This window comes from Schistocerca cancellata, chromosome 4 (genome assembly GCF_023864275.1).
Source record: "Schistocerca cancellata isolate TAMUIC-IGC-003103 chromosome 4, iqSchCanc2.1, whole genome shotgun sequence".
Classification (NCBI taxonomy): domain Eukaryota; kingdom Metazoa; phylum Arthropoda; class Insecta; order Orthoptera; family Acrididae; genus Schistocerca; species Schistocerca cancellata.
Window position 1 is genome coordinate 586,492,035 of NC_064629.1, and position 13,780 is coordinate 586,505,814.

At 42.6% G+C, this 13,780-nt stretch overlaps 1 protein-coding gene across 1 annotated transcript in view; it reads right to left on the bottom strand.

Annotated features, from left to right (window-relative positions):
* The window catches only part of LOC126185115 (catenin delta-2), a 491,417-nt gene extending 479,548 nt beyond the window's left edge, over window positions 1-11,869 (bottom strand). Inside the window, exon 1 of the mRNA XM_049927926.1 lies at window positions 11,797-11,869. The gene's annotated coding sequence lies outside the window, so the exon portion shown is untranslated. The remainder of the gene's footprint in view (window positions 1-11,796) is intronic.
* Between the last annotated feature and the right edge of the window lie 1,911 nt (window positions 11,870-13,780).

Here is a 13,780-nt window from a genome sequence, read left to right on the forward strand (position 1 = left end):
GTATACCAAATATTTAACATATTTCACCTTTTTTTTAGTTTCATCCTATAAACAACACAATTACTGTTTTGGCTTCAAGCCTTTCACAGTTCCATAATCTTTGTTGCATTAAAAAGGGCAATGATGGGAGGAAACATGGGTCGTTCTCTTGTTCACAAAATCTGCATTCGTTTCAGATGGTTGGGATAACTTTAAACATAAGCATGGCCGCACCTAAAAACTGTTTTCGATTTCTTTGAAATACGGACAAGTTTTTCGGGCATTGTGTCCCCCCCACCTTCTGTCGGTCGCAGTTTTACTAGGCCGTAAATGAATAGTGGCTTACGGAGCCTACATATATTTCTAAAAATTTCAAACTTTACTCTTAAGTAACTACAGAAATACATTCCATATACACTGTTTTACAAATCTGCTTGTCAAAATTGCGAGAGTAACCTACTCCAAATTAAGACGCGGGACTCAAATCAATGTACAGCCATCCTGATTTCAATTTTTCCTAAATCTCTCTAAGCAGATGGTAGGTCTGTTCCTTCGAAACGGTCATGCGCGATTCAGCGACCATCAGCTTGTGTTATTGACCGCGGGCACCAACTATGAGGCAGATATTCTGTATGTTGTTTCCAACGATAGCGGATGAGTATTCCAATTGCTATTGGCCTTGTTGCTGATAGGACGTTGAACGCAAAACTTCCTACGTGGCCTTTATCTCGTTTCTTCACGGGGGCAGGATGTTAATTATTAGATCTGGGAGTGTTAGTGGTAGAGGACGGCGGAGTTCCCTACCTGTTTTTTTTAATCGTAAATCTTCTTTTCAATCTTCTTTTTGAATAGTGGATGTCGATATGTGCAGCCATCTGTTTAACCAAGGTAAAAGTAAAGCCGAATTCTCAGTGCAGTTCAGTATAGCTCACTGCGTCTCCAGTTATGAACAGGACACTGCGACTTCCGTACATGTTCAATCTGTTAACATACATCGAAGGATGTTGCAAACTTATACCGTGCACTCATTGTCACATAATGGCAAAAATTACAGTCATCATGGTAAGTTGCTCGTGAAACAGACGTACACCACAGCAACGCTATTGGAATACTCATCCGCTATCGTTGAAAACAACATACTGAATATCTGCCTCGTAGTTGTTGCCCACGGTCAAGAACACGAGCTGATGGCCGCTGTCTAAAAATTGTGGCTCGCACGTATACCGAGGAGAGTGCACAATTACTGCGCCCGCCTTTTTAGAGGCTCATCTACATTTTGTGTGGAACCAGGAAACACACAATCTATCCCTGCCATCACTTTATCCTCTGTGCGTCCATTACGTGCAGCAGAACAAACCCCCAGTACCGTGGTGTGCGGAGAAAGTGGTTTAGGACTGTCTGGAATGAAATCTGGACGAGTCGCGATGGGTGCTTGTTACCGACGACTGCAGAATTTGTATGACACCTTGAAACTAGGTACATCATCGTAAGAACCCTCCTCACACACTGTATGGACTTAGAAGGGCTGCCGTCGAAGAATGGAACCGGCGTGAGCAGCAACGTCTCGATCCCCCCAACCATGTTACATTTACATACAAACTCTGCAAGGCACCGCACGGTGCGTGGCGGAGTGTACCAGCTACTACTACTAGCCATTTCCTTTCCTGTTCCACTCGCAAATAGAGCGCGGGAAAAAGGACTATCTATAATGCTCCACACGAGCCCTAATTTCTATCTTATGTTCCTAGTTCTTACGTGAAATATACGTTGGCGGCAGTAGAACCGATCTGCAGTCGGTCCCACTTGCCCGTTACCTAAATTTCCGCAATATGCCTCGTGAAAAAAGCGTCGCCTTCCCGCCAGGGATCCCCATTTGAGTTCACGAAGCATCTCCGTAATACTTTCGTGCTGGTCGAAACTACCAGTAACACATCTAGCAGCACATCTCTGAATTGCTTCGATGTGCCCGCATCTCGTGGTCGTGCGGTAGCGTTCTCGCTTCCCACGCCCGGGTTCCCGGGTTCGATTCCCGGCGGGGTCAGGGATTTTCTCTGCCTCGTGATGGCTGGGTGTTGTGTGCTGTCCTTAGGTTAGTTAGGTTTAAGTAGTTCTAAGTTCTAGGGGACTGATGACCATAGATGTTAAGTCCCATAGTGCTCAGAGCCATTTGAACCATTTTTTTGCTTCGATGTCTTCCTTTAATCCAACCTGGTGGGGAACCCAAACACTCGAGCAGTACCGAAGAATGGGTGGCACTGGCGTTCTATACGCCGTCTCCTTCATTAATGAGCTACGGTTTCTCAAAATACTCTCAATAAAATGAAGTCGAGTTTTCGTCCATCCGACTACCAACGTGATGCGCTCGTTCCATTTCATATCGCTTTGCAACGTTACGCCTAGATATTCAATCGATTTGACTGTGTTAAGCAGCACACCACTACTGCTGTAATCGAACGTTACAGGATTGTTTTTCGTACTCGTCCGCATTAACTTACATTTATCTACATTTGGAACAAGCTGCCATCCTTCACACCAACTAGAAATTCTGTGTAAGTCATCCTGCGTCTCCCTGCAGTCACTCAAGGACGATACCTTCCGTACATCACAGCGTCATCAGCAAACAGACGTAAATTACTGTTCACCGTGTCCGTCATATCATTTATGTATATAGAGAATACGAAAGGTTCTATAGCAGTTCCCTGAGGTACTCCTGACGAAACCCATGTATCTGATGATGATGTTTGGTTTGTGGAGCGCTCAACTGCGCGGTCATCAATGTCCGTACAAAGTCCCAATTTTTACATAGACCAATTTTTTTGCACAGTCCAGTCTAGCCACTGGCACGAATGATGATGATGATGATGATGATGAAATGATGAGGACAACACAAACACCCATTACCCGGGCAGGGAAAACCTTGTATCTGATGAACACTCGGCGTAGAGGACAATGAACTGGGTTCTATTGCTTAAAAAGTCTTCGAGCCACGCACGTATCTGGGAATCTAATCCGTTTGCTCGGACCTTCGCCAACAGTCTGCAGTGGGGCACCGTGTGAAACGCTTTCTGGAAATCTAGGAATATGGAATCTTCCTGTTTTCCTCCATCCGCGGTTTGTAGGACATCACGTGAGAAACGGGCAAGCTGAGTTTTGAACGAGCGGTGCTTTCTAAATCCATGCTGACTTGTGGACAGGAGCTTTTTTTTTCTCTCAAGGAAATTTATTATACTCGAACACAGAGTATGTTGAAGAATGCACGCGATGGAGCAACACAGCACTTAATGTTATCCAAAAGCAAATTTTTATTACGAACATGAGTAATGTGTACAGACGGGCATTATTGATGTTACTGTATTGTTTTTATCTCACAGTGACGTTATATTTTTCGTTTCATAATGCTTATTACTCCATTCTCTTAAATGTAAACGTGCACACACTCGCTTGTCAATAAGTGTTAAAAAATATTTTTGGAACATTTACTGTGCCGGTATTAATGGATGCTAATATGCTCACATAAAGACTTTTTCCCAACTGTGTTTCAGACCCGTTAGTAATAACAGCGACGAAACTATCTTTGCTGTCGTTTTTCAGCTGTAATTAAAAGTACGACTCAGTGCGGTATGATATCTTACATCAAGAAATACAGGCATGTAGACATACCGAACTAACGACTTCAGCTCAAGCAAACTCCCTCACGCTGTTAATATGATCGTGTTTTAGTAGCATGTTTCTGAGCTGTTACAGTCACGGAGTGGCCGAGCGGTTCTAGGCGCTTCAGTCTGGAACCGCGCGACCGCTACGGTCGCAGGTTCGAATCATGCCTCGGGCATGGATGTGTGTGATGTCCTTAGGTTAGTTAGGTTTAAGTAGCTCTAAGTTGTAGGGGACTGATGACCTCAGATGTTAAGCCCCATGGTGCTCAGAGCCATTTGAGCCATTTGTTACAGTCATCAGTGTTTTGCAATAGTTACTTCAGCTTGCAAGAATAACAGAAATGAGCATGCGCCTTCAATGTGTCTTTAGCCACAATGAACATCGCGTGATGAATGAGCAGATTCTACATTCAGCCACAGGTAATTAAATGCTGGAAACAAGAAACATTCTCTTCGACCTGTTACTCTTTTTAATACTTGCTTTTGGATTTGTAACTATGCACTCTTCTGTTTGACAAAATCGTATTCATCAGTAGGTGCCGATTTTTACACATATAAATATCACCCATATGCCTCCCACATGATTAAGCGGGAAACTCCAAGGTAAAGTTAAAGTAGATGTGATGCAATATTTCAAGGTAAAACTGTTAATTTTCAAATGCTCATTACTTTTCTTTTCGTGAGTAATTTTTTGAGGGACTATGACTTCGAACAATTGCATGATGTTGATACACTACTTATCTTTATCAGATACATTAACGAGGTTACTCAGCTAGTACGTCTGAACGTAGTTTCGTCTATATAATACTGCGACTTAGTTGAAAAATAATTATTTTAGAAGATCTGATGACCCAGATGTGACTAAATGGTACATCAGAAAATAATATTGTGCATCTAAAACGGAGAAAATATAGAAAGTTCGCTATTGTATATCAATATTTTTGTAGATAAGCTGCACAGTTAAAATGTTTTGCATATTACCATGAAACATTTATTGTGTAGGCAATCTGAAATTATATGGTTGACGTATTCTGCTATGGTAGTTTCATATCTGAACATGACCAAATCACTGAGTTTCATGTTTTCAGATACAGTTGCCTCCAATTATACTTTTTTGTAAATCTTCGTCACAAATTAAAAGAAGAAAAAGACAGTCAGCGTCAATGTTCTGCTGGATTATTGTGGACTTTTTTCAGTAAATGTAAGTGGAGCTGATTGTATAATATTTGGATTGAGCCCTCTGGAGTTCCACGTGTGCTAAGCACACCTTGTTTGATTGCGACAGTAAGCATTGTTTCTTTTAAACTGTTCTCCGTAGTTTCCAATCTTCTTAATAACAATATTTTATTGACAATACTTCATTAAATCAATAACGACAGTCACTTGTCTCTTAGTGGAAGAATACTGTGCCAACACGTTGCCATTGACTTAGACTTAGGCCTCAGCAATAGATTTTCAAGTTATATATCGCACTATTTCGTACCAGTTACTTCTGAAATACTTTCCGGACCAATATAATTGAAGGTCACAAGGGAGAACAACTGATGATTACACCTACTGTGCAAATACGACACTAGTTTTAGTGACTGTTTGATGGATAATTAAGAATCAAACTGCTAATAAAATTAGTTCTGAAAACTACTCTGCGAAATTGCATGTTCATTGAGCTCTGTGTAGTGAAATCAGAGGCTTGTTTCCAACACCTATCTCAAGATAAACAACGGTACACAGTTGCCACACTAACGAGGAAAAGAAACGACGTGTGAGAGTACCCCTCATTTCTCCGAGTCATTAGCTTTAATTTAATTGGCATGAAAATTTGCTCTTTGATGAGCGCCGTGGTATGAAATTCGCAGAGGTGTCAGTAAAGCAGGACTTCGCAACCTGTTGACCCAACCGGATTCCCCACCCCTTTTCAGTGGTGCGAATCAAAAAGTCACGAATAAAGTTCTGAGTTTCGTGAGTCACGTTCATTTATTTTGGATGGAAAGTATATCCTGAGTAAGTTATCCATATCTGTGAAACTTTTACTCCGAGGACAACGTATACTTTGCATGTTACAAACCGTTTTCTAAACCGTCTGAAGCTCAATCTGCATCGTCCTCACGAATTTTCCTGCTCTTTCGAACCATTTTGTTGTTGTTGTTGTTGGAAACACATGGCGTTCGAACTGTCATGTGCAGTAGCATAAAATTAGCATCACTTACTATCTAATAGCCAAAAGATATGGAAAATGTTTTGTGTTTATCACATAAAGCGAATAGCGGCCACTGATTTCTCTCCTCGACTAGCAAATCTGTCTCGGATGTGTCGTAATGCACCTTAATTCGCTCTTCACGATTAAGACTATTAGCTGAGCTTATATAGTTCGTGATATAGATTACAAGTTACGTAAGTGGCTGAATGGATCAAATAAACAGTCCTGTATCGAGGGAGATGCCACAGTGATAACGTTCTGAACTAATATTTGGTGGGATAGACGATCAAATCCCCATTTCAGCACCTACGTATAACCTTCCCGTCATTTCTCTGAATTAGTTGAGGTGAATGTCGGGATGGTTAATTAAGAAAGACCACTGCCGATTCCTTCCTCTATCATTGTCTCGACGAGGAAATGCTTTTCCTGATAACGGCTATGACTTGTGGACTTTCCTGTAAGCTTTCCTTCTAAGTATCACAACTATTTGGGTAACGCAAATGTAGGTCTGTCCCTTGATTTCTGTTCCTGAGGTTACGTATAGCAAAGTGTGGTGTAGAGAGTTGCAGTAAAAAGTGCGGTTTGGTCTCAATTACGTCGACAGCGACAAGCTAGAGGGGGCTGTAGCTGTCGGGAATATTATACAGAAATTTAGAAATAAATGCGCTATAAAATCATTTTGTGGTCTGCAATACACAAAAAAATTCAATGTTAAATTTCATGTGATGAAGTGCAATGCTAATACACGCTTTGTTGATTAATATGTCAGCTACTCGTTACAATATTCTTTCGTGTAGCACACGGGTAACACACGCAAATAATGTTATGAGCTAGGTGTCAATTTGTGTAACCAGAAAGGGACCGGACTAGGATTCGACGTCTGAGCCAAGTGAACAGTTTTCACACCAGTAAATAAGCTGCTACTTGCTTTGTGCAGAATTAAATAGAGCAAGTTATTTATTTCATGTGAAATATATATTAACCTGTCTTATGTTAAAATGACCTGTTCGTATAGCGTATCGTGCACTGCACTAGCTTGCGAGACCTGAAGATAAGTCACACCCAGATTGCATCCGCTCGGTGGGTTAGCCACCGTGGGCTCGTACACGGGCCAGACTGACTATGACACTTAGGCGGTTTCCCATGTTCGTTTAGGACAATGCTGGGCTGGTACCCAAATGCTTCCCCAAACTGTTGAAATAGAATAACATACAGAACATAGCTTACATGCTTCACAGACTGGTGGCTCATAAAACTTCCCTCCCTCAGGTTACCTTGATGACTGTGGCGTCAAGAGGTGTATCCAACAGAAAAATAATAAAATTTGCCAAAGCCTGAAAAAGTGGATACTGTACTAGACAGGACAAACGCAAGGAAAAAGAAGAGATTCTGCTATAATGGTTGTGGCCGAGCGGTTCTCGGCGCTTCAGTCCGGAACCGCGCTGCTGCTACGGTCGCAGGTTCGAATCCTGCCTCGGGCATGGATGTGTGTGATGTCCTTAGGTTAGTTAGGTTTAAGTAGTTCTAAGTCTAGGGAACTGATGACCTCAGATGTTAAGTCCCATAGTGCTCAGATCCATTTTTTTTTTTTTGCTATAATGTTTTTGTCTAGACTAGGAACCTAATTTGCTTAACTCAGGTTGCTAATACAGCCTCTTGAAAGTATCATGTCGATAAAAGGACTTGCAGCGTGCTGGCTTTTGACGTCACGCAGACGTTCGAGTGTCATCTAATTAAGTCAGTGATAATTTGCTTTGACCAGAAGCATACTTTTATTTTCCCGTTCTCGTGATCTGTGGACATGGCATAACTGGTAAATAAACTGTTCTAAATATAATTGCGACCAGAGTGCAAAATCATTTCGTGGTAGTGCAGAAGTTCAGCAGTATTGTCTCTCAAATTATACAGTCCTGCTTATAATGAGAATAACCAATGTGTTTGGATGACTGGCGTCACTCTCTCTTTGTTCATTGACATAACTAACATATAAATAGGCTGGAGGAGTAAAACATCTATATCCTTTATAACGATTTTACTTAGAATAAATTTCTTCGTAGCGAAGCTTTCATGTTTCACTGGTGAAGGCTGTATGAGTTGTAACATTCTGGGAAACAGCCGTGCGTAATCGCGCAGGTAAGTTCCGACGATGTTCTTCGTAAACTTACACCATATCAATCGTCTCTTGCTTGTGAATGAAGGAAGATAATGGTTTGATGTACCAACAACGACGAGGCCATTTGATACGCAGTACAAGCACTGTTTTCTATCCGAACGCATCATCACAACATTTGCCTTAGGCCTGGTGTGACTCTAAACTGCCGCCCTCTAGAATGCATCACTTATTGCTTCTAGTTACAACAACAATGAAATAGAAAGACTAGAAACACATGTCTTATGTACAATTCTACCTAAAATGAATGGACCTGAAACTGAATACGTTAGATCAGGGCTTCCCAGCCTTTTCAGCTGGTGGACCCCTTCTTCAGTCGAAAATCCATGGCAGACCACTAGTCTGTTCCCAGTGACACCCCCCTCCCTCTTCCCCCCCTCCCCCCTCCCGCCCCCCATCCGAAGTATCAACAGTCTTTGGTTTAGAGATGAATGAAAACAACTTGAAGTTCAAAAATCGACTTATGAAATAGGTAGTGCATTGACAAAGCAAGTTTAACATTTAATGATGCCTGGGGCCGCATACTTGCCAGCGAGTGTTGTGATTGGTCAGCCGGCCGAAGTGGCCGTGCGGTTAAAGGCTCTGCAGTCTGGATCCGCAAGACCGCTACGGTCGCAGGTTCTAATCCTGCCTTGGGCATGGGTGTTTGTGATGTCCTTAGGTTAGTTAGGTTTAAGTAGTTCTAAGTTCTAGGGGACTAATGACCTCAGAAGTTGTGTCCCATAGTGCTCAGAGCCATTTGAACCATTTGTGATTGGTCGACAAAGCTCCCTCCGCGCATGCGTAAAAGGTTTCAGCGCATCTACCGCCGTGGGCCGGCGCACAAACGACCCCCGTATTGTTGCGAAACAATCGATCAGAGAAGCCGCATTCGCCGGCACTAAACTGTGATGCGTTCTCACTCAGGAACCGCAAAGGCTGCTTGGGAATACGATCTGAAGTAAAAGTACACATTTTTTTCACACAAAAAAATAGTGATGAATTTGATTTTCACATTGTTATTCAATAATTTTACTCATTATTTTACACGATTTGGTGAAGGGTGGCCGCGGACCCCTAGAAAGAGCCGGCGGACCCCTAAGGGGTCCGCCCGCATCTCGTGGTCGTGCGGTAGCGTTCTCGCTTCCCACGCCCGGGTTCCCGGGTTCGATTCCCGGCGGGGTCAGGGATTTTCTCTGCCTCGTGATGGCTGGGTGTTGTGTGCTGTCCTTAGGTTAGTTAGGTTTATGTAGTTCTAAGTTCTAGGGGACTGATGACCATAGATGTTAAGTCCCATAGTGCTCAGAGCCATTTGAACCATTTTTGAACCTAAGGGGTCCGCGGACCACACGTTGGGGAGCCCTGCGTTAGATTGATTTAAAAAGAAAACGAAATTAATGTACTTATGAAGGTGTTCGTCGAGGCTCCTGAAAAAGAAACCTTGTCATCAGTATAAGTTTCCTCTGTATTAACGCTCTGAGTCCACGACAGGCTACGAAATATTTTACTCACGTTAATAGAGCTAATGGTGAAGAAATTGGCTGATTCGATGAGGAAACTATTAACTGTTCCATTGTTATAGTACTGTTACTGTAGAATACTAAGTATAACACCAACCGCTTTCGATTCAAATGGCTATTTACAGAGCATCTGTTGTCGCTATTCAGTGAGCGTTAATTACAAATAAACTTTCCGAATTTATTTGTAATTAATTCTCAAAAAGATGGTTCAAATGGCTCTGAGCACTATGGGACTTAACATCTATGGTCATCAGTCCCCTAGGACTTAGAACTACTTAAACCTAACTAACCTAAGGACATCACACAACACCCAGTCATCACGAATTAATTCTCACTGAGTATTGTATGCTCACAATGTAACGTTTATTCTTTGTAATATAAATGCTTGTATTGTTACCTTGATTCTTTGTAAAAAAAAATCCACAGTCAAATCAAAGCAATGTATATATTGTAATACATGAACTTCTTTGGCACTGCTTTACACCAAAATATAGCTGCATGCTCAGTCACACATTATTGCAACTGTAAAATTGATACAAAATTGCAGTGCGCGATACGATGTTAATATAATACTGTCATATTATTCATTTTATCTCATCTCTATGTTGTTTCTTCTAGATAGCACAGTATTTACATAATGCCATGTAAGTAGCATTCACACAAACTGGTTACTACATCTGTCAACTTCAACTGTAATATTATATGGTCATAGTGTAAGGTTAATCTTTCTGTTTTAATTGTTCATGATGTGACTTTTATTCTGTATAAACATTCATACTGTGAAATCAAAGTAATCTATATATTGTAATATCTCTGACAGAGAACATCTCTGGCACTGTAGTATATGTGAAACCGCAATCTTTGTGTCAACTTCACAAGTGGCAAATACTTTTCGGTGTGTGTGTGTGTGTGTGTGTGGTGCTTTGCACAATATGGTGATAGACAAATCATATTTCAAAAATACAATCCTGCAACTTCTCAACAAAATTTCGCGGAATTTTCGATGTAAGTACTATAACCACTTAAACTCACATATATGTTTACTCTGTATTACATCGTTTGTACGTTAGTTATGGTCACATAGGGCGCTCCTAACATTGTTTTCTACCGTAGGCCACCAACACAACCAGAATATTTCACTACAGTGGGAGAGTAAAAATTGAAAACTGACGATTATGTAAAGTGCATCTTGTGAATCTTGTGAACAGCCGTCTGATGATGAACCTGTCAGTTCGAAACCAGTTACGGCGCTATTTACTCAAATAAATAGCATTATTAATAGTGGCTGGTTGCTGTCTTCTTCTTTGTAAGAATCAAGCCACGGTCTCCCCATGTCAGTTTTAGGCAAATTAGCACTTACCAACATTTCTTGTTCAGTAGAGAATAAAGCCCCTTTCTACAGAAAAAACAAAAATGAGAGATTTCCTCGCTTCCATTAAAGACCCCGTAGACAAACTTCACGCTACAGGAGTAAACAAACTTAGCTGCGATTTTGTACAGGTCTGTATTGGTGAGACGGAACACCTTATCAGTACACATATTGGGGAACACGATCGATACATACGGCTCGGTCATCATACTAAATCGGCGGGGGCAGAACATGCAGACAAATATGATGGTACCATACAGTTTAAACCGGCCCACGTTTACGCTAGGCAGCAACTCACCGCTAGGCGAGAAATCGGAGAGGGTGTCTAGATACCAAAGATGTTGCCCAACACGGACCACGAGGAGGGTTATAGACTCTCGCCGTCTCGGTTGTCAGCTACTGCAGGCTGGCAGGCCACGTGCTATCGGAGCTGCCCCACCGCTCGACGTAAACACAACAATGCAAGCAACCGGAGGTACTGTCAAACCTCAGGAGGCACTAGCCACTACATAAGCACCACTACGTCACCACGGCAGTTACTACCTGATTCGAGCCAACAACCAGTCAAATTTCCCAGCATTACTATATGATATCCCTGCCTCTTGAACCTGTCATCCGATAAAAGAGTATAGTTTGCCAAAACGCCCAGCAATTTTAAAATAATATAAAGCAGCAACAACAAACCGCAGTAGTCACCCTGATCAAGACTGCCAGCAATAGTAGCCGAAACGTTGGTAGTTTTATTACATACGACGCAGTCACACACCCATAAGGATTTGAAATTAAAAAAAAAAATTACACAACGGATCACGACGTTTAATACGAAATACTGAATAGGAAGCTGAAGTCTTTGAAAGTGGGCTGTTGGAAATGTATACAAGGGACCTAGCAACGACGAAGAGACAATTAGTGGACGAGCGCTGCCTTACCGGGGGCCGGAGCGTCTGCGTCAGTAGTAGTGACAGCGATGAACGCTGGCGGGAGACTGAGCGGCCCGCCGGAAGGAAGGCGCCTCTGGTGTGTGGCGGCTGGCGGGGCCGCGGCAGGGGAGCACACACCTCGCCCTCTTATCTCCCACTGCCGGAATGACGCGCTCCAGAATGCTCTAGGCGCTCACGCTCAGTTCCTCTCGCTTAGTGGGAAGGTCTTAACGCCTCGTCCACGTGTAAATGTCTGGAGACTGATCACTATCTCAGTGGACCAGGGTACAAGAGGATATCTGGAGTGAATTTGTCAGAAGAACCGCCATTATATTTGAGTGAAATGGTTTAACGAAATTACACAAGAATGATGGTTGTGACAGCAGGACACAATTGTTCTTCTGAACCGTAGGGCTACGAGTCCTTTGCGTTAACAATTGAGTCACCTCGCTTGTTGTACCTATTACATTCTGTCTCTAATCAAATACCTATCTCTAGGCTGCCTTCTTTTTTTCTCTAGCTGCGCGGGGTAGCCGTTTGGTCTGGGGCGTCTTGTCACGGTTCGCGCGGCTCCCCTCGTCGGAGGTTCGTGTCCTCCCTCGGGAGCCGGTCGTAGTGGCTGAGCGGTTCTAGGCGCTACAGTCCGGAACCGCGCGACCGCTACGGTCGCAGGTTCGAATCCTGCCTCGGGCATGGATGTGTATGATGTCCTTAGGTTACTTAGGTTGGTTTAAGTAGTTCTAAGTTCTAGGGAACTGATGACCTCAGCAGTTAAGTCCCATAGTGCTCAGAGCCATTTTGAACCTCCCTCGGGCATGGGTGTGTGTGTTGTCCTTGTAAGTTAGTTTAAGTTAGATTAAGTAGTGTGTAAGCGTAGGGACGGATCAGCTCAGCATTTTGGTCTCATAGGAACTTAACACAAATTTCCAAAAATTTTTTCTCTATTTAAAAACCAGTTATTGTAATTGCCTCATTCATGCATATTTTTGTCAGGCAGTGTACAAATGCTGCATTAAAAAAATCGTAGCCGAGGACGGCCAATGATAGGCGTGGCAGTATGGGATGGGAATAACCTCTTGGTAACGTTAATCCTCAGTGTCAAGCGCAACGGCTGAATGAACCCGGTTGGCAGTAAGAAATCAGATAAAAAATGAGGCAAAAAAGCCAGTGCTTAACTCTAACGATATGGTATACAAACGAGAACTCGACGAAGTTCAATGTGGCTCTGCGCACTATGGGACTCAACTGCTGAGGTCATAAGTCCCCTAGAACTTTGAACTACTTAAACCTAACTAACCTAAGGACATCACACACATCCATGCCCGAGGCAGGATTCGAACCTGTGACCGTAGCGGTCGCGCGGTCCCGGACTGTAGCGCCTAGAACCGCTTGGCCACACCGGCCGGCCTCGACGAAGTGTAAAGGTTTTAAACTGTTGTTTGTAACTCATCTATTCAGCATCTTCTTACTTTCAGCCTCATGTAAGTGCAATCTCGCATATCCTGACCATCTCAAATAACTTTTTGCCAGAAAAAAATAAAAATATGTATTAGGCTAATGTTGATGAGCAGGGGGAAACTAACGTCACATTTCTCGTAACTTTATTCACTACGGAGATGTGAGCAGCAGTACGTCTTTTTTTAAATAGCACCTGATATTTCTTAGTCTGAAATTCGCTTCCTGTCCTCAAGACCTGTTTAAAAACATATCACAGTGTACCACTGACGTCATTGAAAGCAAGACACAAAACTCACTATGATTCTCCTGTACGATCACTCAGTGACGGTACCCGGGGTGCGTTACCTCGTCCACTTACTGGAGTTGACAGTAAATAAATGAAAACATAAGGAAAATACGCACTTGGATTCAGTCAACGGTCTTCGGTTGAAGGACTGTGTGAGAAAAATTTACACCATTGAAGATAAGGTAAAAATTGTTCTCGTGTGCGAAGTATTTAAGTTACCAGAACAGTAATTATAATAATGTTTCCTCA